The sequence below is a fragment of the Bidens hawaiensis genome, unplaced genomic scaffold (assembly GCF_021521415.1).
Source record: "Bidens hawaiensis isolate Kalapana, Puna unplaced genomic scaffold, B.hawaiensis_p1.1 tig00024805_1, whole genome shotgun sequence".
Taxonomy (NCBI): Eukaryota; Viridiplantae; Streptophyta; class Magnoliopsida; order Asterales; family Asteraceae; genus Bidens; species Bidens hawaiensis.
The window spans coordinates 178624-205152 of NW_027493918.1; the positions used below are offsets into that span (position 1 = coordinate 178624).

At 35.4% G+C, this 26529-nt stretch overlaps 1 pseudogene; it reads right to left on the bottom strand.

Annotated features, from left to right (window-relative positions):
• Window positions 1-13758: 13758 nt before the first annotated feature.
• On the bottom strand, window positions 13759-16052 carry LOC143569929 (uncharacterized; annotated as a pseudogene).
• Window positions 16053-26529: the final 10477 nt, after the last annotated feature.

Here is a 26529-nt window from a genome sequence, read left to right on the forward strand (position 1 = left end):
AAGTTTAATAAAATAAAACCCTTTGTATGTTAAACTCTAAGGTTTCGTTTTCTATATAGAATACATCGGAATTGGAATTAACTCCACTCCAATCATGTTTAGTTCAGTTGATCAATTAATGACCTGGAAATCAACTTTCCTTTGCTAGTGTGAATGAATTTGTCGTTAAAAAAGTTTGAACGAATTCTTACATTCTAATGAAATCTTGCAAAGTTGTCTAAAAAAACCCTTACCATTTTTTCATCCCGTCATAACAAGTTAGACAATTGTTTCACGAAATTTGTAACCGTTGAAAATTTAAATTAGAACATAAAAAGGATCACAAACCCAAATTTAAGTTTAGGGTAACTCACTAAGGGCATATGTAATTTCGTCGTGCGAGTGGGCATGGTCTGCTACATGTGTGTGGAGCGTGTGGAACCCTACGCTGTCTGTCCGTGAAAGTGGGCATGGGGACTACAATTCCCCGTATCTAGCCGTTAAGAAAAATAATAAAAAATTACTCTATAAATACTCCAATTTATATACATTTTTTAACAAAAACTTTGTGTATTTTATAAGCATTCTTCATACACAATCTCTATTATTTATCTCTTTATTCTGCACAATTTGTCTATTCAACCAAACCAACTCGTGTATAGGAAACTAACCCAACATAAACCAAAATATGTTTGATGCAACACAATGTTATAAACCCCAAATGGTTCAAAACCCGAACAAATTTCCTTACATTTGGTCAAATGTTCAAATTGCATTTAACCAACCTCGCTACACCCAATATCAAACTACTCCCGAGACCGAAACCTAAACCAAGACCGCGGTTGTAGCCAAAACGCAATCCCAACGAAAATGAAAACATAACAAAGGTAAGAGATCATCGCAACGAGAGTACCGAGACCATAAGAAATGCAACCTATAATAGGACATTGAACACGTAGCAGGGCGTGTCTGGGAAAATGCATAGAAGACCAAAGAAGAAGTACGTAAAATGGGGATTGTAATTTTATGTTTTATTACAATTTTAGGTTGTTTTTTTTATGTTTTTAAAATAGTTTTATTCTTATACATATATAAAGTTACCAAAGAAGCAGTAAAACACTTTTGTTGGTAATTAACCGAGTCAGACATTTCGAGTCCGGACCTAAGTATCCCATTATGGTGTATGGGATTAAGAGGTTATATGTTAGTTGACATCAACTAATGTAGTTGGCCATAAGTTTGGTGGTTGTACATTTACGTCAAGTAGTTGGACATAAATGAATGTAGTTGGCAAGTTGACTAACTAGTATAAATATATCTACCAAGTAAGGTTTAGATATCACCTATCACTATCACTACCACTATCACAACCAAAGGTTATTATAACAAGTTGTGAGTTAGTTTCTAGTTATAAAACAAGTAGGGTTATACATATATTGTTCGTTAATTATCATTTATCATTTTGAATTGGTATATGAGTTTGGTTCAAGAACACGCTAATTAACCAATCAAGTCAACAACGAAGGTGTTTCGATCCAAGCTGCTAAGAAGGAGAGAAATCGAGGTGTTGATACTCTGGTTGAACGACCTATAGGTTCAATCATAGATTGCTCAAACGAGTTTGGTTTGATAAGTCATGGGTAACACAACTACACCACCGCCGCTAGCCAAGCATGGCAGTAGCTCGGGCTCGTTTCAATGCCTGATGTTAACAACAACAAACTACACAGTATAGGTACTCCGCATAAAGGTTATTTTTAATGTGCATAGCGTATGGAATGCGCGATAAATCCTGGTACGACTGATGCAAAGATAAATAACATGGCGGCCGCCTTACTTTTACCATACCCGAACAACAGATTTTGAAAGTCGGCAGTCTGAACTCGACAAAAGATGTAACAACTCGGATTTTTCCATTTGATATTTTGTATCCATTACCCGACCCGTTTCGATGTTCGAGAATTTTTATCAATAAATTATCGCGTCTATCGAGTTATTATTATTTTTGTATTATAGTTATTTAATATATATATATAAATAAATTTCAACGATATACATTTGAAACTCTAAACCATACTTTATCCGATTTTTGTATCATTATCCTTAGTTGAGGGACCAGTCAGCAAATATGGATATTATAATTAATATAACCCGTTTACCCAAACCCGATTACCCTATCCAGTTCTCAACCCGTGACCCGTTTAGATATCTTGGACCTTAATCTTTGTGTTTAACTTGGAATTGATTGTTGGGTTTTATTCTCTTTGCCTTAACAAGCTCACCAACGATTTTAATTAGGAAACTATGATCTTTTGATACATATTAGCATAATAACATAATCCATCTTAACCTAAATTGGTAATATACCTAATCAGTTCACCATAATACAATTGCATGCATCTACCCCTTCTCTGTGTCATCGCCAACGAAAGCCGTATAACCAATTTCAGTGTCGCAGCTTGTTCATATCAGTTTTAGTTTGTATTATTGCCAGCATTTATTCGTCCTAATTAACCTTCATTTAATCATCCTTGTAAGTAACTATGTTGTGTTTCTATTTCGTCATTAGTCCAACAAACTTAATCCCATGATCAATCGGCCAAACATTCAACGATTTGGTTGATTGATTTTGCTAGAGTTCATAGTTTGATCAGGTTGTGCGTTTGTCTGGTTATATATTTTTATTATGAAATTTAAACCAACTGACACCCTAGCCTAGATGGCTAGGGTGTGTGTGTTAAGGTCTGATTGGCTGGGGGCGGGTTCGAATCCCTCTCAGCCCGTTTTTGATGTTTTTATTCTTTTTCAGCTTTATTATATAATATTTGTATTATATTAAATCATTAAAGTATATAATAATTGATATAAATATAATCATTAATCAACATTTTATTAAAACCGACATTTTAACCGGTCACTTTTTCGAACCTTGGAAACAAGAATGATTCCAAGGATTTTTGTTTATTTGACCCGACTACAAAGAAAGTTATGGTTAGTGAGGATGTTAACATAGATGAAGGAAAAGGGTGGAACTGGTCCGAGAATACGACTGAACGGTCGATGAGCGTGTTTGGCAAGATTTTGTTATCGATTGGGGAGAGAAAGATGTGCAATTCGAGAACGAAAACGAAAACGAGTACGGGTATGTTTCCGAACCGAACAACAGCTCGAGCTCATTATCAGGCCCAAATAGTAGACGCTTGGACTCATCATCTAACCTGAACAGCAGCAACAACTCAATTTTGTATCACGGTTCAGGTTTGATACTTAGGAGGTCCACACAGGTGTCAGTTCTAGCAAGATACCTTGATGATTATGTACTTGATGAAGATTTAATGCTTTTAATTGAAGACGAACCTATAAATATGAAGAAGAAAAAGAAAGTATAGAGTGGGTTCAAGTAATGAAAGCCGAGTTGGAATCCATCAAGAAAACCAACACATGGAATCTTATGGTTCGTCCTAACGGGGTGAAGCCGATTGGGGTAAAGTGGGTTTTCAAAGTTAAGAAAAATTCTGGGTCGGTAAACAAGTACAAGGCAAAATAAGGTGCAAAGGGGTATGTACAACGACACGGGATGAATTACGATAAGGTGTCCGCAGTCGTGGCCTGACTTGAGAAAGTTCAAATTATTCTAGCCCTAGCCACGAGTGAAGTATGGGAGGTACATCACATGGATTTTATAAGAAGTGTTTGTCAAACAACCGGATGGGTTCGTAAAGGAAGGAGAGAGAGTCATTAAGTGTATAAGCTATCGAAGACTCTTTACGGGCTAAAACAAGCTCCAAAGCTTGGAACTCAAAGTTAAAAGGAGTTCTAAGTGAGATGGTTTCAAAAGGTGTACCGAGGAACAAGTCGTATACGTGAAGAAATCAACCAACTCCATACTGATTATTGTGGTATATCTTGATGATCTCTTGGTAGCCGGTTCCAAAATTAAAGAAGTAAAGACGTTCAAGGAGATGCACGAGTTACTTGGAGCTGAAGACCTCCCGAAATCCGACTCAGAAATTAGGGGGTGAATGTTGTTGTTAATTAACCGAGTCAGACATGTCGAGTCCAGGCCTAAGTATCCCATTATGGTGTATGGGATTAAGAGGCTGTATGATAGTTGCCAATAACTAATGTAGTTGACTATAACTAATGTAGTTGGCTATAAGTTTGGTGGTTAGACATTTATGTCAAGTAGTTGGACATAAATGAATGTCGTTGGCAAGTTGACTAACTAACAAAAATAGATCTACTAACTAAGGGTTAGATATCACTCACCACTATCACTACCACTATCACAACCAAAGTTTATTGTAATCAGTTTTGAATTAGTTTATAGTTATAATACAAGTCAGTTATATATATTGTTTGTTAATTATCATTTATCAATCTTCAAATTTAATTATATATCATTTACAAAAACATAAATATATGAAATTGAAAAGTTCTTTGAATTGTTGTTATATTGCTAGTTATTGAAATGATGAACCACTTGGCGAATTTGGCAAGGTTGCAAGCCAATGAAATTTTTTCGCTCGTTCCTTCATGCTGACCCTTTTCCAGATGATAACTTGTAAAACCGAATCAAACATTTATTATTATTATTATTATTATTATTATTATTATTATTATTATTATTTCTTCCCGTTTATTTATAGATGTATTTCAGCTGTTACAGTTTGCAAAAGCTACCAAAGGCATCTTGCAAACGATTTGTTTATTAACCAGTGTATTAAAACTTTATATATTATATATGGTATAGTTATAAAATGGCCTTTGACTTGGCCAGTGGCGGATAAAAAATTTGGTTAGGGAAAAAAGGATGAATCGGGTCAAAGTAAAAAAAAAGTATGTGTATTTAGGATATTTATAGTGGAAAAGGCTTAAAAAAAACCAAAACTCTCTCACCTCTCATCTTCATTGGTTACATCCTTCTTCTGGTTCAACTTCCTTCCAACTTCAACGTTTTCTACACGTACAACGTTGACATACATTTTGAAAATCAAAACACTAGTGGGGGTGGGGTGGGGGGGGTTGCATTTTGGGTGCGTTTTCCCTTCCAAAACGCCCCACTACGAATGGTCTAATAAGCATAATTTAATTTATACGATATTCTTCATTAAATGCGATACAGTAAATTACATCTTACACATACATTCTAAGTGTTTTGTGTATTTTATTTGATAGAAATGTACCTAAGTTACATGTTAACCAATGTTTTCAGACCTGGCCAGGATGTCGACCCAGACGTCTTACCGGGTCAAAGGCCGGACCGACCCGGGAGGGCGGACCGATGTTGACCCGGATGACGTCATAAATAAATTAAATATATATTTACATATATATATATATATATATAATTCATATACATATAAAAAAATAATAATAACCTAAAATAATGATAATAACAAGCTTTAATGTTTATCTATGTTTTATACATTGTTTTAAATATGTATGATATATGTTTGATCAATAGAGACATCAATGAAGTTTGGTTGGTTGGTTCATAAGTTATTATTAAACTTTATATCTCTGAAATGAAATGTCTCAAGTTCATTGTTGTTTTTATAAAGTTGTTTTTATTAAATTGTTGTTTTTATTAAAATGTCTCAAGTTATTATTAAACTTTATATCTTTGAACATTAATAAAGTTGTTTTTATTAAATTGTTGTTTTTATTAAAACAAAATAACATACAACAACAAACAAAGTAAAATAACAACATAAAACATTTTTATAACTTAAACCATTAAACCGAAAAGATATATCAATAAAAACCTTTTTGGTCGTAATTGTATAGATAACAAATTTGATACTCTTTTAAAACAACCCGTTTTGAAATATTTCAAAATAGTTACAAAATATTAAAAAAATGGAATTAGTCAACTTCAAAATTATGATTTTTTTTTTTAATTTTTTACCAATCTTGCAACAAAATTTTAAATCAATGACATTAATATTTTGTTAAACTTGCAAAACATAAAAACGTTTTACAATAAATGAATTTTCAAATAAATTTGGAAAGATTAAAAACTTTATGTTGACTTTAAAAATATTTAAAGGTGAAAAAATATGATACAAAATATATATACCATATATACACGTATTTTAATAAAAAAATATATTAAAAACGTGGAAATTAATTGTTATATTTAAATGAGAATATTATTAAAGACATTACTAACGATCGTATATGAATATACCGTAAAAACAGAAAATGTAATAGACACGTATTTAAGAAATTGACATTTTATGTTGAGTATATATTAGAAAAATGAATTAAAATAGAATATATTAAATGGCTATTTAAGTTATAAATCTGTTTATCAAAATTTCTGGAACTATCAAAACTAATAGTCGGTCAACAATATTAAATGAAGTTATTAACTTTAAAAATTTTAGAAAACACCGACCCACATAGTCAATTCCAAAAATAAATAAATTATACTCAACTTATTTATTTTATATTTGAATTATTAATTTGAATACACGTAAAAAATAATAATTACAAATAATGACTTTCAACTTCATTATATGATTTGATTAAATTAGAATATAATAAATGTTTATTTAAGTTATAAATCTGTTTACCAAAATTGTTAAACGAAATTTGTTATAGTCAAAAATCCTAAATACAAAAAATATTACAAAAACCATGGCATAATGTAACCTTGAAATTATTACTTTTTTCAGGCGATCCATAATTAATATTATTTTATTACAGTCTTTGAAATTTGCATTCAATTTTGTTACAAACTCATTATCATTAGTTGTGACATTTATGTCTAATTATAAATTAGTCAAACGTATAATGTAGAAAGATTGTGGAGATTGGAAACTAATAAACATAATAATATTGACAATGGAAACAAAAATTTTCCATAACCAATTGTAATATATCTTTTTTTAGAATTTAATTTCAAATAATATTTTGAATTTTTATAGTGCATTAATTGTTAAACAGTTTCCATAACCAAATGTTGACATTCATTAGCATTAATTGTGACGTTTATGTCTCATTATGTGTGAAAATTAGGAAATACTCAAAACTTAGGAATTTGAAGTTTGTGTTGGTAATTTTAGACATTATGAATGTTGTTTAATCAGCCATTTAAAAAGTTCAACTTAAAGTTAAATTGAACTTTAATGTTTGACCAACTTAAACATTTGACCAGCAATTAAATAAAAAAATCAACTTTAATTTAAATTTGGAAATTTAAAATTTTTAATCAAATCGTTTAACTTACCAACTTAAACGTTTGATCATCAATTAAATAAAAAAAACAACTTTAATTTAAATTTGGAAATTTAAACTTTTTAAATCAAATCGTTTGGAAATTTAAACTTTTTGAATTAAATCGTTTAACTTATCAACTTAAACGTTTGACCAGCAATTAAATAAAAAAATCAACTTTAATTTAAATTTGGAAATTTAAACTTTTTAAATCAAATCGTTTGGAAATTTAAAATTTTTAAATCAAATCGTTTAACTTACCAACTTAAACGTTTGACCAACAACTAAATAAAAAAATCAACTTTAATTTAAATTTGGAAATTTAAACTTTTTAAATCAAATCGTTTTAGAAAATAATAAATTGTAATGATGGTAAGTTTAGACGTTTTGGAATATTGACTTACCATTTACAAATTTCAAATTTAACTTAAATTTGAAATTTAAAATTCGAAATTGTAATCGTTTAAGAAATAACAATTAAAATAAATATAAAACCATATCTGAAAGCCTTACCGGAAAAAGATATTACCTTGCCGGACAACCCAATATTCACCTACAACAAAGCCAAACCAAACACCATCAACAATGAACAACAGTGGATGGACTCTTAATCTTGGATTTATCATTAATTAAAAAAACAAAATAACAAAATAAAATTTAAGTTAAAACTGGAATGTATTTAAACCTTAAAACTGGAATGTATTTAAGTTAAAAATGGAATGTATTTGGTAACAAAATAACAAAATAACAACTGAAATTATGGGTGGAAGTGAGGAGCAGTGACACACACCGATTAATGCTCGATTTTTGTTACGCGGCATTTCAGTTAATGCTCAATTAGCCATGTACAGCCGCCGTAAAACACCACCGGACCACCACCACCACCTAGGGTTTCCAAAGAAAATCCAAAAGCAGTAGATAGGTAGGTCGCGTACAGCCGCCGGAAAACACCGCCGGACCACCACTGCCACCCAGGGTTTCCAAATAGAACCCGACACAGTAGGTTAGCCGGAAAACACAACCAGACAACCACCGCAACCTAGGATTTCTAAATAGAACCCGAAAACTATAGGGCGGTTGGATACACTCGCCGGAAAAAACCACTGGATCACCACCGCCACATACGGTTACCAAATAGAACCCGACAGCAGTAGGTTAACCGAAAAACACAACCGGACGACCACCGCCACCTAGGGTTTCCATAAAGACCCCGGTAGCAACATGTGGGATACAAAAGATGGAGTCGGCAGTGGAATGAATAAGAGAGGACATGGTAAATAGTAAATGGTGTATGTGGTTTATTTTGAGAGAGAGAGAGAGAGAAACTAAAATGATTAAAATGATGGTGGAAAATTCTAAGGTTTAAATAGTATGTGAGATGACACATGACAACATATTAGAGAGTCTTAGAATGGAAATGAGATGACATGGAGGCCTAGGTGGACACCCTAGTAGAAGAACATGTGGTAAAATTGTTTTGCTTTAATAGTATTTAAAGATTTTAAACTACTTTAAAACACAGAATCTTATGGAAATCACACAAAGATTCACTACTAGAAAATGAATTTTTTAATATTTTTTTTAAAGAGTAAAACGTTTTCCAGTAATCAAGTCTTTACGTGATTTCCGTTAGATTCACAAGTACTCATATGTGCTTTATGACGAATTAGCGATGAACCATAAAAAAGTAAAACATAATTATTCAATGGCGATCCCCAAGTAATTTGCAACAGATCAGGAACGTATAACCCAAACCATAAAAAAAACCTTCACTTGCGGATTAATGAGGGACCAAAAAGCAAGTAAATACAAAGTTTGTCGTCGTCGGTGGACACCAATTTCCAAAACATGTTCTCTCCACAATCCGTCGCTAATAGTAAAGATAAGTTTTTTTTTGGGCTTTTTAGTTGTTTTGGTGGAAAAGTTTTATGATGGATTTTCCCTCGATAATCAATAGCTAACTTAAAAAATACGATTTTGGTTAAAGATTCCGGCCCAAGCTTTAATTGTCTTCAAACAGTTATCTACATACCGAGCGCTATTGTTTGTCATATGTAACGCTTTTACGTAGTGATAGTCAGAAACCGCGATATGTATTATTGCTTAAACTTGTTTCCATATTAAATGGCCATATACAATTATACGTATATAATCGTTACACAAACACCCGATACTTATATTGTCATGTGAAGAAATACTAGTTGCTAATATATCCGGTTGAATTCATTCATTCATTCTCAAGCCTAATTTAATGGTAAAGCCATACATACACCCTTTTCCAAAGGGAATCTAGAGCTTAAAAACCACATGGTGCTGACTCTGCCACAATCATTCCACTCACTTCCCAACTTGATTATGACTAACTCCATTTTTTAATCACTTTGCTTTGAATTGATTCTCCATATTATTTTATTTTTAACTAGATCTCCACCTTTTCCCAATTATTTATCTTTTGCTTTGGCTGGATTTTGACTTTCCATGGTCAAAGTCAAAGGGTTTATTTCTTCCCAAGTTACCACCCCATTGGGTCCAATCAACATTTATTTTTGGTTGAGTTTAATTAAAACTTAAAAAAACCTAACCATAATCGGACCCAATCTTTGACTTAGACTAGGTGAATGTTGGAATTATTATTCTTTTTCTTTTCTTTTATTATTATTCTTATCAAAATATTAGCCATGACCCGTTAAATGTATTTAATAATCATATTATTGATATCGAATGTCATATATATACTTTAATCCTACACATATTATACCAATAAACAAGTGACTAGCAAAAGCCTAATTTTGTATTTTCTTAACATCTATATCCTTAAAGGTTCACGTTTAGAATACCAATTAGTTTTATTTATATTTTAATTATTAGAATGTTAAGATATTATGATTTCTGTAACGAGCATCAAACAATATATATGTGCCCAGCATTGTCACATGTGTATGGGGTAAAGTGCACTAACATTTGGTAATGGTCTCATTTTTATCATGAGAAGCACTATTAAATGGAACAAGACATATGCTTTGGACGAATATATTTGTAAGAGTGCCCAGGATTGGATATGGACAAAACATTTTGACCCAAAAAAAAAAAAGCTTGTTAGTTCAAATAGTCTTATGTCAAAGTTCTTGGTTCCTTTGGGATAGGAATCACACAAAAGCGGTGGCGTTATCTTAAGAGGATTGGTGTAGGTTTGATATTCGTTGCTTGCAATAATCTATGCTGATGGACAATTCCAATCGTAGATCATTGTACGAGGCACAAGACATTCACAACTCAGCACTACATTGACTAAATTGTTGCAACATCCGTCCTCTTAAGTTGAACAGCATACTGGAAAACAACCGGCACCGATCCCGAATCTCCCAATCTCGATTTTCTTAAAAACTTGGTACCGCTACCGATCTCGGTACGGTACTGGTTCAGTACCTGCACCATAGGCAAATAAATTGGTAAATATAGGTACCGGTCATTACTGATCCTGAATTTTCCAATCCCGGTTTTCTTAGAATCTTGGTGCCGGTACCGAAAATGCTCGTTTCAGTACCGGTAACATTTACTCATCCCTATCTACTTGACATAGTTGTTGGATAACAAAAGAAGATCAAGGTGAATGGAGACAGGTTAGGCATGGTTTATGGATAAGTGTCACCCGTGCAATGTATCGTTAAGCCATGTCTTTTTCGAACAGCCTGGTCATGGCCATGGACTTCGACAGTCGACAGACTATAACGTGCCATATAAATTGGCCCCCTTCTGGTTTTGAGGCTATGACCAACTAACATGTGTATTTGCAAACTTACACTATGGCATTTATTATTTCAGAAAGACTTAAATATTATGAGTTTAAGTCCTACTCATTGATAGAAACAACAAATGAGTTATTGATTTCTATATTCAATTGTAAAAGTTTGTTTCATACCCGGCTTAAGGTATTAATAATTATCTGTTAGTTACAATTTTCAAATTTTACATAATGTTATCTTTTAACTATAACAAATTATACACATATAATTATCACTATAAAATGTTTCGAGTATCTATAAATACTTTTATAATGATATATATATATTAAAAGTAAGTTTTGACTTCGTAACTAATAAAAAAGTTTCTTTCTTTCATATAATAGTACTAAATTGAATCGTTCTTAGATACATGCCAAGGAAATCAAAACTAAAAATTTTCATGTATATTGATTCATACTTTGATAAGGTTTAATGTATAACCGGGGCAGGTCTAGCATACGTTAAGGGATAACCAAACTACCCCTAAACTTTCTTGTCAAAGTACAATTTTTCGTACATTTTTTTTCCTTTTTAGTTTTATATATCATCTACCTATAAACAATTTTTTTAGTCCGCGCTACTCCTCAATTTTTCTTCTAGGCCCGCTACTAAGTAAAAGGTAATATGGTAGCCAGAAGCTTAATGATTGGATCGAATAACCCGACGACTGTGATTATAAATGGGCAACGGACCTTCGAGATACAGATAACACCACTCGATGGTTCGTTGGGCAACTACTAATCTGAACTTATGATACAGATACACCACATAAATTCAAACTAGCTTCCAAGATCACCTGCTAATCTCTGCCAACAATTAGGATAGCAATGGAAAATATTCTCAAAACATGAGAATCAAAATTTAGGAACTCAAAAACTGATCATTGCATTAACGAGTTACAATACAAAAAGGAAAAACAATAACCACCCACGTAACCACATTTTAGGGAATTAAACAACTGCTTTTGAAATGCTAAAATAAATAAAAATAATTAAGAAATAAAATTGCACATATGTGAACGTGAGAATTACTGGAGCTGGACTTGCTCAATTGTTTGGATCATTTTGTACTAAGCTGGCCCAAGACTGGGTTGGTTCTTCAAACTGGCCAGGTCTTGTGATTCTTCATATCGGGCCGGGTTTTCTGGTTCAGTTGCTCGAGTCGGGTTCTCGGACCTGTGGCTAACATCCTCCCCTTCTTCAAAAGAGTTTGTCCTCAAACTTGGAAGAGGTTCGTTAGGATCAAAGTACGGCTGCAGACCAGCAATATTAAATGTAGCGGGCACGCCATATTCACCCCGGAGATCAATTTTGTAAGCATTATCATTGACCTTGGCTACAACACGGAAAGGACCATCTGACCTAGGACTTAGTTTGGAGCGACGTTTGGAGGGAAAACGCTCTTTACGAAGATGAATCCATACAAGATCACCAGGCTGAAATAAAACGTGTTTTTGACCCTTATCTCTTCGATACTTAAGAAGTTCATTACTCTTAGTTATCTTATCATGAACCTGTTGATGCAAGCGTTTGATATCGGCAGCTAACTCACTAGCCTCCTTACTGAACTTAGTAGTGGTATCTAGAACTGCAAGGTCAATAGGTGTCTTTGGGTTCATACCATACACTACCATAAAAGGACTGAGGCCTGTCGTTTTACTAGGAGCCCGATTGTATGCAAATTCAGCTTGTGGGAGTAGGTCTTCCCATTGTTTCAAATTGTTTTTGATGAGGGCCCGAAGTAAAGATCCAAGGGTTCGGTTAGTGACCTCGGTTTGGCCGTCGGTTTGTGGGTGACTTGAGGTGCTGAACTTAAGTGAAGTACCCAGTTTACGTCATAGGGTCACCCAAAAATGGCTAAGAAACTTGACGTCCCGATCACTAACCATGGTGTTGGGTATCCCATGAAGACGAACGATCTCCCGGAAATAAAGAGTGGCAATTTGGAACGCATCGAAAGTAGTGTGACAAGGAACAAAGTGAGCCATCTTGGAAAAACGATCCACAACCACCATAATGGAATCCCGTTGACGTGGTGTACGGGGCAACCCTGTGATGAAATTGAGACTAACGTCTTCCCACGATGCCACTGGTACTGGTAGTGTCATGTATAAACCATGGGGAAGTGTGTGAGTCTTAGCTCGATGACAAGGCAAACAACGTCGAATATAATGTCCCACATCGCGCACCAATTTGGGCAAAAAAAATTGGGTCTGTAACATTAAGACAGTCTTATCGATCCCATGATGACCCGCTAATCCACCTTCATGAACTTCTTGAATTAACAACACCCGAATTGTATGTCGAGGAACACATAGTTGTTGACGACTGAACAGAAAACCATGAGATATGTGATAATCACCAAAAGCACGGCAGCCCACAAATATGTTCCCAAAATCCGGATCAATGGGGTATTCATCTTTTAGAAGCTCGAAACCAAGAATTTTGGGCTGTAAGGAATTGAGAAGTGAATACTTTCGTGACAACGCGTCTGCACCTTTGTTAAGTTTACCAGATTTATGTTTGATGGTGAAGTTAAAATTCTACAAAAATTCTACCCATTTAGAATGTTGAGGTTGAAGCTTATGTTGACCTTGAATATACTTAAGAGCCTCGTGATCTGAGTGTAAAATAAATTCTTTAGAAATTAAATAGTGCTGCCAATGATCCAAACACCGAATAATTGCATAGAATTCTTTGTCATATGTCGAATAGCGTCGTTTTGCCTCATTCAGTTTTTCACTAAAATAAGCAATCGGACGTCCCTACTGTAAGAGAATAGCCCCGATTCCAACGCTTGAGGCATCACACTCGACCTCAAATACTTCATCAAAACATGGAAGTGCTAATACCGGGGTGGATGATAATAACCGTTTAAGCTCTTCGAAAGCCAATTGTGCTTGAGGGCTCCATACAAACTGTTTGAGTTTTGTGATATCAGTAATTGGGGCTACAATAGTACTGAAATTTTTTACAAAACGACGATAAAAAGATGCGAGCCCCTGAAAACTGTGGAATTATTGAATGGATTGAGGGACCAGCCAATCCCGAATTGCTTGTATTTTCTTCTCATCTACCTTTATTCCTTGAACAGAGACTAAATAACCAAGGAAAGTGACCTGCTTGGTAACAAATTCACATTTCTCCAAGTTTCCATATAGTTTTTCCCGGAATAGGACATCAAACAGTTGTTGTAAATGTGCTCGATGTTCACTCTCGGTTCGACTATAGATAAGTATATAATCAAAATAAACAACAACGAATCTGCCTAAGAAAGGTTTAAGTACCTGGTTCATCAACCGCATGAACGTGCTCGGTGCATTCGAAAGCCCGAACGGCATGACAAGCCATTCGTACAACCCTTCTTTTGTCTTGAATGCGGTTTTCCACTCATCCCCTTCGTGTATCCTGATTTGATGATACCCAATCCTCAGGTCGACTTTAGAAAACACGGTAGCACCATAAAGTTCATCCAGCAAATCATCTAATCGGGGAATTGGGAAACGGTATTTAATGGTGATCTTATTAATGGATCGACTATCCATGCACATCCTCCACTCACCATTCTTCTTTGGTACAGTATCGTTGGAACTGCACAAGGGCTGAGTGACTCACGAACTAACCCTTTCTGTAGAAGGGCGTCGACTTGTTTTCGGATCTTGAGTGTTTCTTTTGGATTGGTACGATAGACTGGTTTGTTAAGAAGGACAGCTCCTGGGATCAGGTCGATTTTATGCTGAATCGATCATGCCGGGGGCAGCCCTGATGGAATCTCGGTCGGGAATACGTGAGTGTAAGACTGTAGCAAGGGTTGGATAAGGGGGTGTGGTGTTGATTGTGGTTGGTCTTCCTCGCCATCAAGGCCCATTAGAATAATTTCTTTAACATCTCGGTACTCGTGTTGTTCTGCTTCCTCGCCATCAAGGCCCATTAGAATAATTTCTTTAACATCTCGGTACTCGTGTTGTTCTGCTTTGAGCAGTGTGCTCAAAGGAGATGGTGGTTTTGTGGATTGGTTGGATGGCGAAATAGGGGTGAGGGTTATTTTTCGGTCATTGTGAACGAACGAGTAAGTGTTCCGGTAACCGTCGTGCATTGCTCGACGATCAAATTGCCATGGACGACCGAGAAGCACATGACAAGCGTCCATAGGAATGATGTCGCACCAAATCTTATCTACATAAACTTTACCAATACTTAGAGACAACAAAACTCGGTGTGAAACACGAAGGCCGTTTCCTGGATTCAGCCATTGAATGAGATATGGTGAAGGATGTGGTTCCATTACTAAGTTCAACTTGGAAACCATAGTCTGTGATGCCACATTAGCACAACTACCCCCGTCAATAATCACCGTACAAACCTTATTTTCAATTGTACAACGTGTATGAAAAATTGCCTCACGTTGAACATTCTCCTCTCGAGTAGGGGTACTGCTCAATGCTCACCTGACCACCAGACAATCACCATTATCAGGACCGACCTCTTCTTCCTCGATTGCAACAGTTGTTGCAGGCTCACTCGATGGTTCGACACCAAATTCATACCCACTGGCAAGTTCAAAATCGGCAAGAGAAATGATGCGTTTGTTTGGACACTCAGAGGCAAAGTGTCCTAATCCTTGAAACCTGAAGCATCTGCGTGGTGCTCTAGGGGTTTCAAAGGGGGCATTGGAAGTTGTGGATGTTTTGGGGTTTAAAGGGGTAATGGGCTTAGGGTTAGGTGTAGGTTTCTGGTGATTGTTGGAGCGAAAGGTAGGCCTGTTGAGGTCTATTTTCCCTTTGGCTCGTTGTTGTGAGCCCACCTTGTGGGACAGCATCGTTAATTCTGCTAGGGTCTGATAAGAATGTAACTCTACCACATTAGCAACCCTAGGTTCAACGCCACCTAAATAACGTACCAGTGTTTGGGGATCATCCTCTGGAATGTCACACTTCATTAAGAGATACTCGAAATCACGAGAATACTCTTCAGCTGTACATGTTCCTTGTTTCAAAGAATGTAATTGAGAAAAGCTTGACTGAATATAGTACGCGGGTAGAAACTTTTCTTTCATTTTCTTTTTCATCTTTGGCCAAGCACGAATCTTTTCTTTTCCAAGTCGTTCACGTTTCCTACAAGTGTTAGCCCACCACGTCGATGCATACTTACGTAACTTGAGAGCGACAATCTTGACCTTATTATCTTCTTAGTTTGTTTATAGTCAAAAACCCTTTCAACAGTTCGTATCCATTCCACGAACTCATCGGGATCTAGTTTACCATCATATTCAGGGATGTCCACCTTGATATCATTAGAGTGCCAAGTGCCAAAACCCTCATGTGTACCACTCCCTCCTGAATTTTTTTGTTGACGGTTAATTTTAACAGACCCCTCTTCATCATTTTCATTGTTTCTTTGTTGGGAGATAATTAGTTCTTGGATCTGATCTTGCATCATCTTCATTTGTTGGGTCATCTATCGTTTATCATTTTCAATGGCTTCTAAGATCTTCTTCAATTCAGTACTACTTCGGGTATCCATGGCTCTGATACCAAATGGTAGCCAGAAGCTTAATGATTGGATCGAATAACCCGACGACTGTGATTATAAATAGGCAACGGACCTTCGAGATACAGATAACACCACTCGATGGTTCGTTGGGAAACTACAATCTGAACTTATGATACAGATACACCACATAAATTCAAACTAGCTTCCAAGATCACCTACTAATCTCCGCCAACAATTAGGATAGCAATGGAAAATAATTCTCAAAACAAGAGAATCAAAATTTAGGAACTCAAAAACTGATCATTGCATTAACGAGTTACAATACAAAAAGGAAAAACAATAACCACCCACGTAGCCACATTTTAGGGAATTAAACAACTGCTTTTGAAATGCTAAAATAAATAAAAATAATTAAGAAATAAAATTGCAACATATGTGAACGTGGGAATTACTAGAGCTGGACTTGCTCAATTGTTTGGATCATTTTGTACTAGGCTGGCCCAAGACCGGGTTGGTTCTTCAAACTGGGCCAGGTCTTGTGAGTCTTTAAAATGGGACAGGTCTTGTGATTCTTCATATCGGGCCGGGTTTTCTGGTTCAGTTGCTCGAGTCGGGTTCTCGGACCTGTGGCTAACATAATATGGTTTGGTTAATTGAATTGGGTATTACCTAATACCATATCCACACCCAGATTCTTGAAAGTTTTTTAATATTCTTATCTATTAGATTATCCGTCCTAAATGTTTAGGATATTCCAATGAAGTTTTGGGTTTGTTTATCACCCATCATACTCTAAAATAAATAAAACTGAAACTTTAGGTGGCGTTGGATGGAATGGGGAAGGGTGATATAAGATTTCTATATATTATCCTTTAGTTGTGTACGTGTCATAAAAAATAAGTGTTAGAATTTAGATTGCTCTCATGGTTGGACGGTTTAGGAATAAAGAGAAGGAGAATTTCAAATATATAGAGGTTTTTAAAAAATATTTATATAGACAACATATGTACACGTAACTTTATAATCTTAAAATGAAAAACAAAACAAATTATAAATGTTAAAACGGTCTCTTCGGTTACGGTTCTAAGTTCCCAACCACAAACCGGTGCAAAATCTGAATCATAAGTCAGAACCGTAAACCGGACCATAAATATTTCCAATCGGGCAAACCAATCATTTTGTTATAAAACTGTTCAATCTGTTTCTACCGTTTACAAACACATGAAAAAACGTGGTATCGACTATTTTTCGATTTGTATACCCTTTTATGCTCAGTGCAAATTGAAACAAATGGAATGGAGTTGGACTACCTTTTTGCATCTTGGACTTTTGGACATGAAGCATTTGAAATAGCTTCTCAATTGGCATCTTTTCTGTGGGCCAAAACTAAAGTTTTGTATTATGTCTTATCAGTTTATGGCCTTTGAAGCCCATCAATATTATGGAGAATTTTCAAATTTCATGTTCGTATTTTTGCTTTCTTATCCTTTTGTCCCTTTTAAGGTCCAAAAACTCTTTACTTTCGAAAAGGAAGCATGGTGTATTTTAGGGTCTTAAAGAGATTAAAAATATCATGGGTATATATATTATAAAGGTTTTTGAACTTCAGACTATAATATAAGATGACAGTATCTTATAGATGGCTAACGATAGGATGAATACGTGGATTGCGGATGGAAAGTTGGAAGGGGTAATATACATATTAGATATGTTTGATGTTTGATACGATCTAATGTAGATACACGCAAAGGTCACATGTCTTTGGTTCATTTGACATCTCAAGCTGTATGGAATTGATTGGAAATTGATCATGATAGCTAGCGTGCATGGGGATATTAAAATATATGCAATAATGTATAATAATTTGTCACTCGGCACGAACTTATGCTTGTTCAAAGATGCTACAAAACTGTAACCAACCACGGCAAAAAAAAAAAAATATCAAATGCATGGCCATGGAAATAAGGTTAGACACGTAACAATAGTCATGGTCCAAAAGTCATGGGCTTTCTTTATAATATTTACATTAAAAGTTATGCTCTTTTACAAGGCAGACATGTAAGTTTATCTAACATCTACTAGCTGATCTTAATTTCAGGCACACATCGCTATTATGTCTTTGTGTAATGGTGTGGAGGTTCCATCTTTAAGCTTGTTTATTTTTCTTTGCGATGTAGACATTCTAAACTTCTCCTTCATTAGCATTATTTGTTGTTTGAAAACTTAAGCGAGCATTTGATTTCTTCTTTCGTTTCCTTTTAGTGTACGAGAGCCATGTATCTCCTTCGTCATTGTTTTGTTGTATGTTCAAACTCTAGTTGCTGCTTTTTTGACATATACATTATCTTTTTCATCACTAACTACAATATCATCAATATTAATTTCGTTTTTTTAATCAGGAGCGTGTGTAATTCTTTGAAATTCCGTATCATTTTAAGGAAGATGACAATTAGCCCTCTTGCTTGGTAACCTAAATATACACATTTATGAATTTTGGCATTTACTCAGCAGTTCAACAATTATATAATCAGTGGGATCCAGATTTTTTTTTTCGCAGGGGTCGGAATCTTTTTGGGTTAGTACCCCGTTGACTATTGGTTTTTAAACGGTCCGGTTTGGTGGTTCGAGTCAGCCTAAATCGGTATATAATTTTTTTTGGTCTGATTTGGTTGTTCCGATCATGTCAATTCAAGTTGGGACATATATAAAATAAGATAATCAAACACAATATTATATAATCAAATAAGTATATAAAACATAACACAATCAACTAATTAAATATCAATTTTTGTTGTCTGTATACACTTAATCTAAAAACCCTTTCTTCTTCTTTATTTCATTATTTCTTAGTAAAGCTACTGAAAATTCTCAATCTTCAATTTTTCCTTTTCACTTTCTTAAATTTCATGGCCCATTATTTATTTCATGAGATTAAAAATTTAACGCTATATTCATATTCAATAAATTTTTCGATTTGAATCAAATCGGGCCATATTAAAAGTTATTTAAAGTTAATATATTATAAAAATTAATTAAATACAACCTAGGAAAATGGAAGTTTGTGTAAAAATAGAGAAAGTTAATAACTAATAATACTAGTCTTATAGTGGTCAATGGGAGTGGATTAGGGAGCCTACTGGATATGTTGAAATAGAGGAGTTAAGAAGTTTACTCCAAACCTGTGAAGGGGTCCTTTTATTGCCAGGAGAGGATAAGGTTTCTTGTGATTTTGATGGTGTGGGGGAATTTTCGGTTAAAGAGGTGAAAGAGAAGCTTCGAAGTAACTTGATTCCCGTCTCGGATTTCACTTTTGATTGGAATAACTTGGTGCCGAAAAAGGTTGGGTTTGTGGCTTGGCGAGCGGCTCTTGGTCGGCTCCCAACCTCCGATGCTTTGGCTAAACGAAATGTTCCGGTAAGTTCGTCTCTTTGTCCAATATGCGGGGAAGTGGAGGAGTCGACTGGGCATTTTCAAGTTTCATGTAGTCTAGCCCAGACCATTTGGAGTGTAGTTGAACAATGGTGTAAGTTTCCTACCTTCCTTATGTTTAGCTTCCGGGATGTTTTGGAACTTCACAAGCATTCGTTGTTACCAAAGGAGAAAGCAAAAGTTTTCCAAGCTATTTGTTTGATCACGGCTTGGAGTTTGTGGAAAAGGAGAAACGCGTTAGTCTATTAGGGAACTCCGATACATATCACGAATTTGGTGGAGGAAATAAAAGTGATGGGGTTTCTATGGATCAAAAATAGGGGACGAAAACAGAGTCTCTTGTGGGAAGATTGGTGTGCCTTTCTGTTGTAATGGGTTGGTTGAATGGTTTGCCAAATAGTTTTTGTTTGCGCTTGTCTATGTTTGGTTTTGGTGCTCTTGGTGAATTGGCGTATGTTTCTTGGATTTGCTAGCTACTTGCTAGTGTTTTTAATTATATTTGTTGGTCGTTCAAAAAAATAGAGATGACATGTCTTTCTGACATTTACTGTGCACTATACTTACTTTTTATGTATAAATTTAAATTCCCATTTTTAAATATCAAGCATCTTCTTCATGTTTATCCTTGCACTTACCTCCGGCATCTTTCACATGCACCAGAAAATTGCTGGCAAGTTCAAGTTTAATCTTTTCGTTTCATCTTACATTCTCACAAGTTTTACAGGGGTCGAAGTCAAAATTTTACAGGAGTCGATTGAGATTTAACACATATATAATGACAAAAAATATGTATTTCACAGGGGTCGGCCAACACCCTTACCACCATCGTAGGTCCGACCCTATATATAATTAAAAAGCCACGTTAGTTTAAAGTTTTGTCACATAAGTTTCAAACATTTAACTTTTGGCTCCTTAAATTTATTTACAAACTTTGATACATTAAAATTTTGTCACAAAAATTTTCACGTATATGTTTTTTTGTTCCCTCAACATTAGTTTCACATGTTTACTATTTGCCCCTCAACTTTATTTACAGTTTTGTACATTAGTTTTTTTGACCACACAAGTTTTACATATCTACTTTTTAACCTCTTAACTTTATTTATACAGATTTACATTTTAACCCCTTAACTTTTATACCCAAACTTGACAATTAAACTTTTTTCCACAAACTTTTTCCATAACAAATCAAACTACTACCGAATAATATTCTATTGTGTGCACGTCACAACATCATGTAACTTCTAAAAATGCATTGTATTTAACCTGTTTTGTCGCAACAAACATATAAAAATACATGTTATAACCTGATGCCTAAATGCATATAATAAAAAACCTTTGAGCGCTTCATTGGTTCAATATGTAAATTAAAATTCGTTGGAATGTTTCAAATATCCACATCTAATGTGTTAAAATATTTTTAGATTCAAAAAAATAATTATAGCAACAACATTCCATTGGTCTTTTCAATATGATGTAGTGATAGAAAAGTTGAGTTCATTAGTAAAAATTCAGGTTCAATTCCTATAAATAACATTTTGAGAGGCATATGTGACTCAATGAAGGAAAACTGAGATATTTGTGATGCCCAATTCGATACTGAGGGTGTCCGGGTTTTACCATCAGTGGGCCTTCATGCGGATAGGTTTTCCCTGAAACTAGAGATAACTTGGAGGCACTTTAGGGCTTTGTATGGCTGGGTTGGGCCAGCTGGCGTTGTGATCTTTTGCCATTGGGTCACCCCGTACGAAACACATAGGCAATTATATGTTTGTTGGTCGTTCAAAATATAAACATCATGTCGACATCTCATGGTGTTTGAATTTCATATTTCAAAAATACACATAATTCACCATTTTTTTGGAACGATGACTTTCGTGTGTTAGGCCATCGCACTTCGCAAATTGGAGAGCTCGTTGTCTCACTTTGATCAGACTATGTTATCTTAACCAGACCGCTTCAGAATTTGGCGTGTTCATTCCCTCAGGAAATCATACCGCCGGCTTCCACTTGAAAATTGTTGTACCACAACAAGTGCATAACTGTTGGGACTTATATTTTAGACCGACGCATCGAATTAATCTTTGGGTGAAAAATATATTATTTTGGTCTCAACCAAGGGTGGATGGCTTGAAGACCAAGTCATGCTAGGCTAGTATAAATAGATGTTTTTATTCATTTGTCTAGTATGAGTGACTGTATTGTGTATATGTGAGATTTAGGGTTTTATCCCTTTGAGAGAGTCTCTGCCTCCAGGATGAGCTCTCCTGGTGGCGGCTGAGATATTTCTTAATTGATTGTATGTATGAATGTATGTATGAGTGTTTCATCTTAATGAGAATCATTCGGCTAATATTTCATACTACCGTTTCTATCTTGTTTGTGTTTTGATTACAATTGTTCATCCTACTTTATTGTTGATTGTTAATCAAATCAGGCTTTCTCTCAATACACCTCATCCGTCCAACTAACATTATTCAAGAGTGAATACGAGTTAGATTCGATCCTAACCCTAGATCCGAGCTCCACACCGTTGATTAGTATTGACTATTATTCACGCTTCCGCACCGGGGCTCGGACATGTCAATTGGTATCAGAGCCTGGGTTACCGAATCGTTCAGACTAACCGCTGAACAGATTCATTTCGCTCTTGAATCCACCATGGACGTTAAACGATGAAGTTCGTTGAAATTATTTTTGGGGGTTTTGAAATTATTTGATGATTCGGAGAAAAGTATATGGATTGATGTTTGGGTTGATGACTCGTTTGGAGATCCAACATCAATTTCATGTTTGTTTGGTCAAAATGGTCCAGATCTGATGTAACAGTGTTATTTGGCTCGTTTTGGGACAACACTGTTCATCTGATTATTTCTAGATCTGAAAAGGTTGATTATGATATGAAGATAGGTTTCTTTGATTTCGAGATGACTTGGATGGTGCTACAATGATTTATTTCAGATGCCGAAACTTGATTTTGGATTTGAAAAATTAGGGTTTTGTGTGCTCGTGCTGCAAAAACAGTAGATGTTTGTTGAAAAATATTGCCGATGGTACAAACTGATAAGGAGAATGTACAAGTCAAGAATGAACAGGTACTAAAGGCAATTTCATCATTGTTTGTTGCAGCAGATGCAAAGTGAACATTCGAGCAGGTTCTGCAAGGGCAAATCAGTGACTGATGACGCAGAAATGAAGTTTTGATGTCTCGAGCACACTATGAAAAAAATAAGATTGGACTCGAGTATGGAAAATGACTAAGTGCTGCTTCGAGCACAGGAGGTGTTTTGCCCAAGCACATCTTTGTTTTGCTCGAGCACAGGTTATTTTGAGCACATCTTATATCGAGCACGTCAAATTCGAGCACACTTTGTGAAACCCAGAGCATATCCTTTGTCTTCTCAAGAAAACTATCTTTAAGTCTCGAGCACACTTTGTTATTTATTCGAGCAGACTCTTTTTCGAGCATACTTTGTTTTGTCTTGAACAATTATGCTTGTGAAGAGAAAACTCAAGTTTGTGTCGAGCACACCCTTGCTCCCGAGCACACTTTTGCTCCCGAGCATGTTTGGTGGAAAATGAAAAAACACTTTTGTTTCCGAGCACTAAGTAATCCGAGCACACTTGTACTTCCGAGCACACTTTGTGCTAGTTGAAAATTGAAAAATCACAAGTGTTTTGATTTCCGGGTACACTTTGTGCTAGGAATGTGCTTCCGGGTACACTTTGTGCTAGTGCTAAAATTGAAAAAAAAATCACAAGTACTCCCGAGCACACTTTTGCTCCCGAGCACACTCTGTGCTCGGTGAAAAATTGAAAAATCACAAGTGTTTTGATTTCCGAGTACACTTTGCTTCCGAGCACACTTTGCTTTCCGAGTACACTTTGCTTTCCGAGTACACTTTGCTTCCGAGTACACTTTGTGCTTGGAAATTGAATCAGAGTATGCTTTGTGCTTGGAAATGAAACCAAGCATACTTTGTGCTAGGAAAGTGCTCCCAAGCACATTGTGTGCTAGGAAACAGAGTTTGTGAAACATTTTAAAGTTTTGAAGAAACTTTTGAGATTTTTGGTGCCATTGACCGTTTGACCAAGCTGTTCTCTACGGAAGATATATACCAGGGGTATTTTGGTAATTTTTCTCCAATCATCAACAAGCTTATGGAATTCAAACCTCATCCAATTTCACGACTTCATCAAAAGCTTTACAAGAACAAGTGTTGACCAAGCTTAAGGATTTAATCACTTTTAGTGTCAACCAACTTTTGAATATGTTCATTTGAGATTTTTACAATCTTGATGAGGATGATCAAGATTGTTTCACCCACACTTGATTTGAAGACACATTTATTAAAGACAATTGCAACGAAATTGGGGGAGTAAAAATCTTTGAATTTCATTGCAAATGGCATGCTTCAAATCAAGTAAAAGACTCAAGTTAAGGAAAAGTTGATCAAGATCAATAATCCAAGGTTTTTCAAAGACGTTTCATCATTTGTAAGTTTTCAGATTTCCTAGTACGGATGAGAAGATGGAGTCATCACGAGCAACAATGTTGAAAGGATGATCAGTAGAGTCTAACTTCCTATGAAATAGTCACTTGAACAGTCAAGAACGGGTTATGGTTGACTTGAATGCTATATTAATTCAGGGAATGGTTTGAAGATGATTTACATGGGAAGAAACGGTTTTTGAAGAATTGAAGATTATTTGATGATCACAATGAGTTTATTTCTTTTTGTGATAACCTTGTTACTTGAAGTTGATCTTTGAAGTTCAACGCCTCGTTCATATGCCCATACAACTATATCCAAAAGTGATATAAGAGTGATGATTCGAAATGAACAATGGGATAAGCTTAACGTGAGAGGGAGAATTTCAATGAAAGACAACGAGTTATGAGGTGATCATGGAAGAAATTCGATGGCATCGGTCTAAGGGGGAGATTGTTGGGACTTATATTTTAGACCGACGCATCGAATTAATCTTTGGGTGAAAAATATATTATTTTGGTCTCAACCAAGGGTGGATGGCTTGAAGACCAAGTCATGCTAGGCTAGTATAAATAGATGTTTTTATTCATTTGTCTAGTATGAGTGACTGTATTGTGTATATGTGAGATTTAGGGTTTTATCCCTTTGAGAGAGTCTCTGCCTCCAGGATGAGCTCTCCTGGTGGCGGCTGAGATATTTCTTAATTGATTGTATGTATGAATGTATGTATGAGTGTTTCATCTTAATGAGAATCATTCGGCTAATATTTCATACTACCGTTTCTATCTTGTTTGTGTTTTGATTACAATTGTTCATCCTACTTTATTGTTGATTGTTAATCAAATCAGGCTCTCTCTCAATACACCTCATCCGTCCAACTAACATTATTCAAGAGTGAATACGAGTTAGATTCGATCCTAACCCTAGATCTGAGCTCCACACCGTTGATTAGTATTGACTATTATTCACGCTTCCGCACCGGGGCTCGGACATGTCAATAACTCACTGGCGTAACACACGGTGGGAAGAAAACCCGGGTAGACACGAGATTCGAACTGACAACTTCGCAAGGCTTAGCTCAAATCCATCATTGTCATAATCCACCAAAAATGATACAAGTGGATATCGATCTTGAGTCTCCACTGTAAAACTCAAGCCTCCTACCACTAAGCCACAAGTGGTGATTACACGATAATAATAATAATAATAATAATAATAATAATAATAATAATAATAATAATAATAATAATAATAATAATAATAATAATAATAATAATAATAATTTTTCAATTTCAAAAATACACAGAATTTGAATTAAATGGAATTTGAATTTCTTGATGTGTTTGTTACTTTGGTTCACAAAATTTGTTGAAACTGAATTTAAATTAAAATATTAATTTGTCGGATTAGCAAATGAAAATTTTAACTTGACAGGCCCAACACTGATGCATTTGGACACTGATATACGATCTTATAAGCGTCGGTGCCGATACAAGTCCGTTGTTGGTTCACGTTTAATTAGGTTGTGTTGATTCCTTGTCACGGAAAAGAAAAATGGCATGGTCTCTCAATTTCTACAAAGTTAGAGTTTTAGAATTTGAAGAAACACGGATCTACTCCCTTTAACGGGTCTTAGATCTGATGAGTCCACAGGGTATGATACGGATAACAACCAATACGATATAAGCCCAACTTCCCGAAGTCTAGTGACGTAAACATGCAAAACCAACACCGTGAGCTCGTTACGGGAAGGACAAGAGGGGGTTGTTCCCGTAATCATCCTCCGGCGTAAGAATAAGTACAATTCTGATGAAGATAAAGTACTTAAGTATATAGAGAGTACAGTGGGAGTGCATGAATACCTCATGAAGATTGAGAGGGTATTTATAGCCGAATGATGTGGGAAGGTGATTGGGCCAGCTGTCCTTTTCAGAAGATGCTCTCGTAACCACCTGGAAACGTGTCCTCAAATGATAGGTTCAGCTATACATCGCATGTGCAGTTATAACAACCTGGACACACGTCCTTATGAGATAGGATGATAAATAACCATGGCCATGTGCACGGTTATTACGGCCTTGCCAGATGTCCTTTATTCATTGGCCGAGGGATCACGTATTGCCCAAGAAA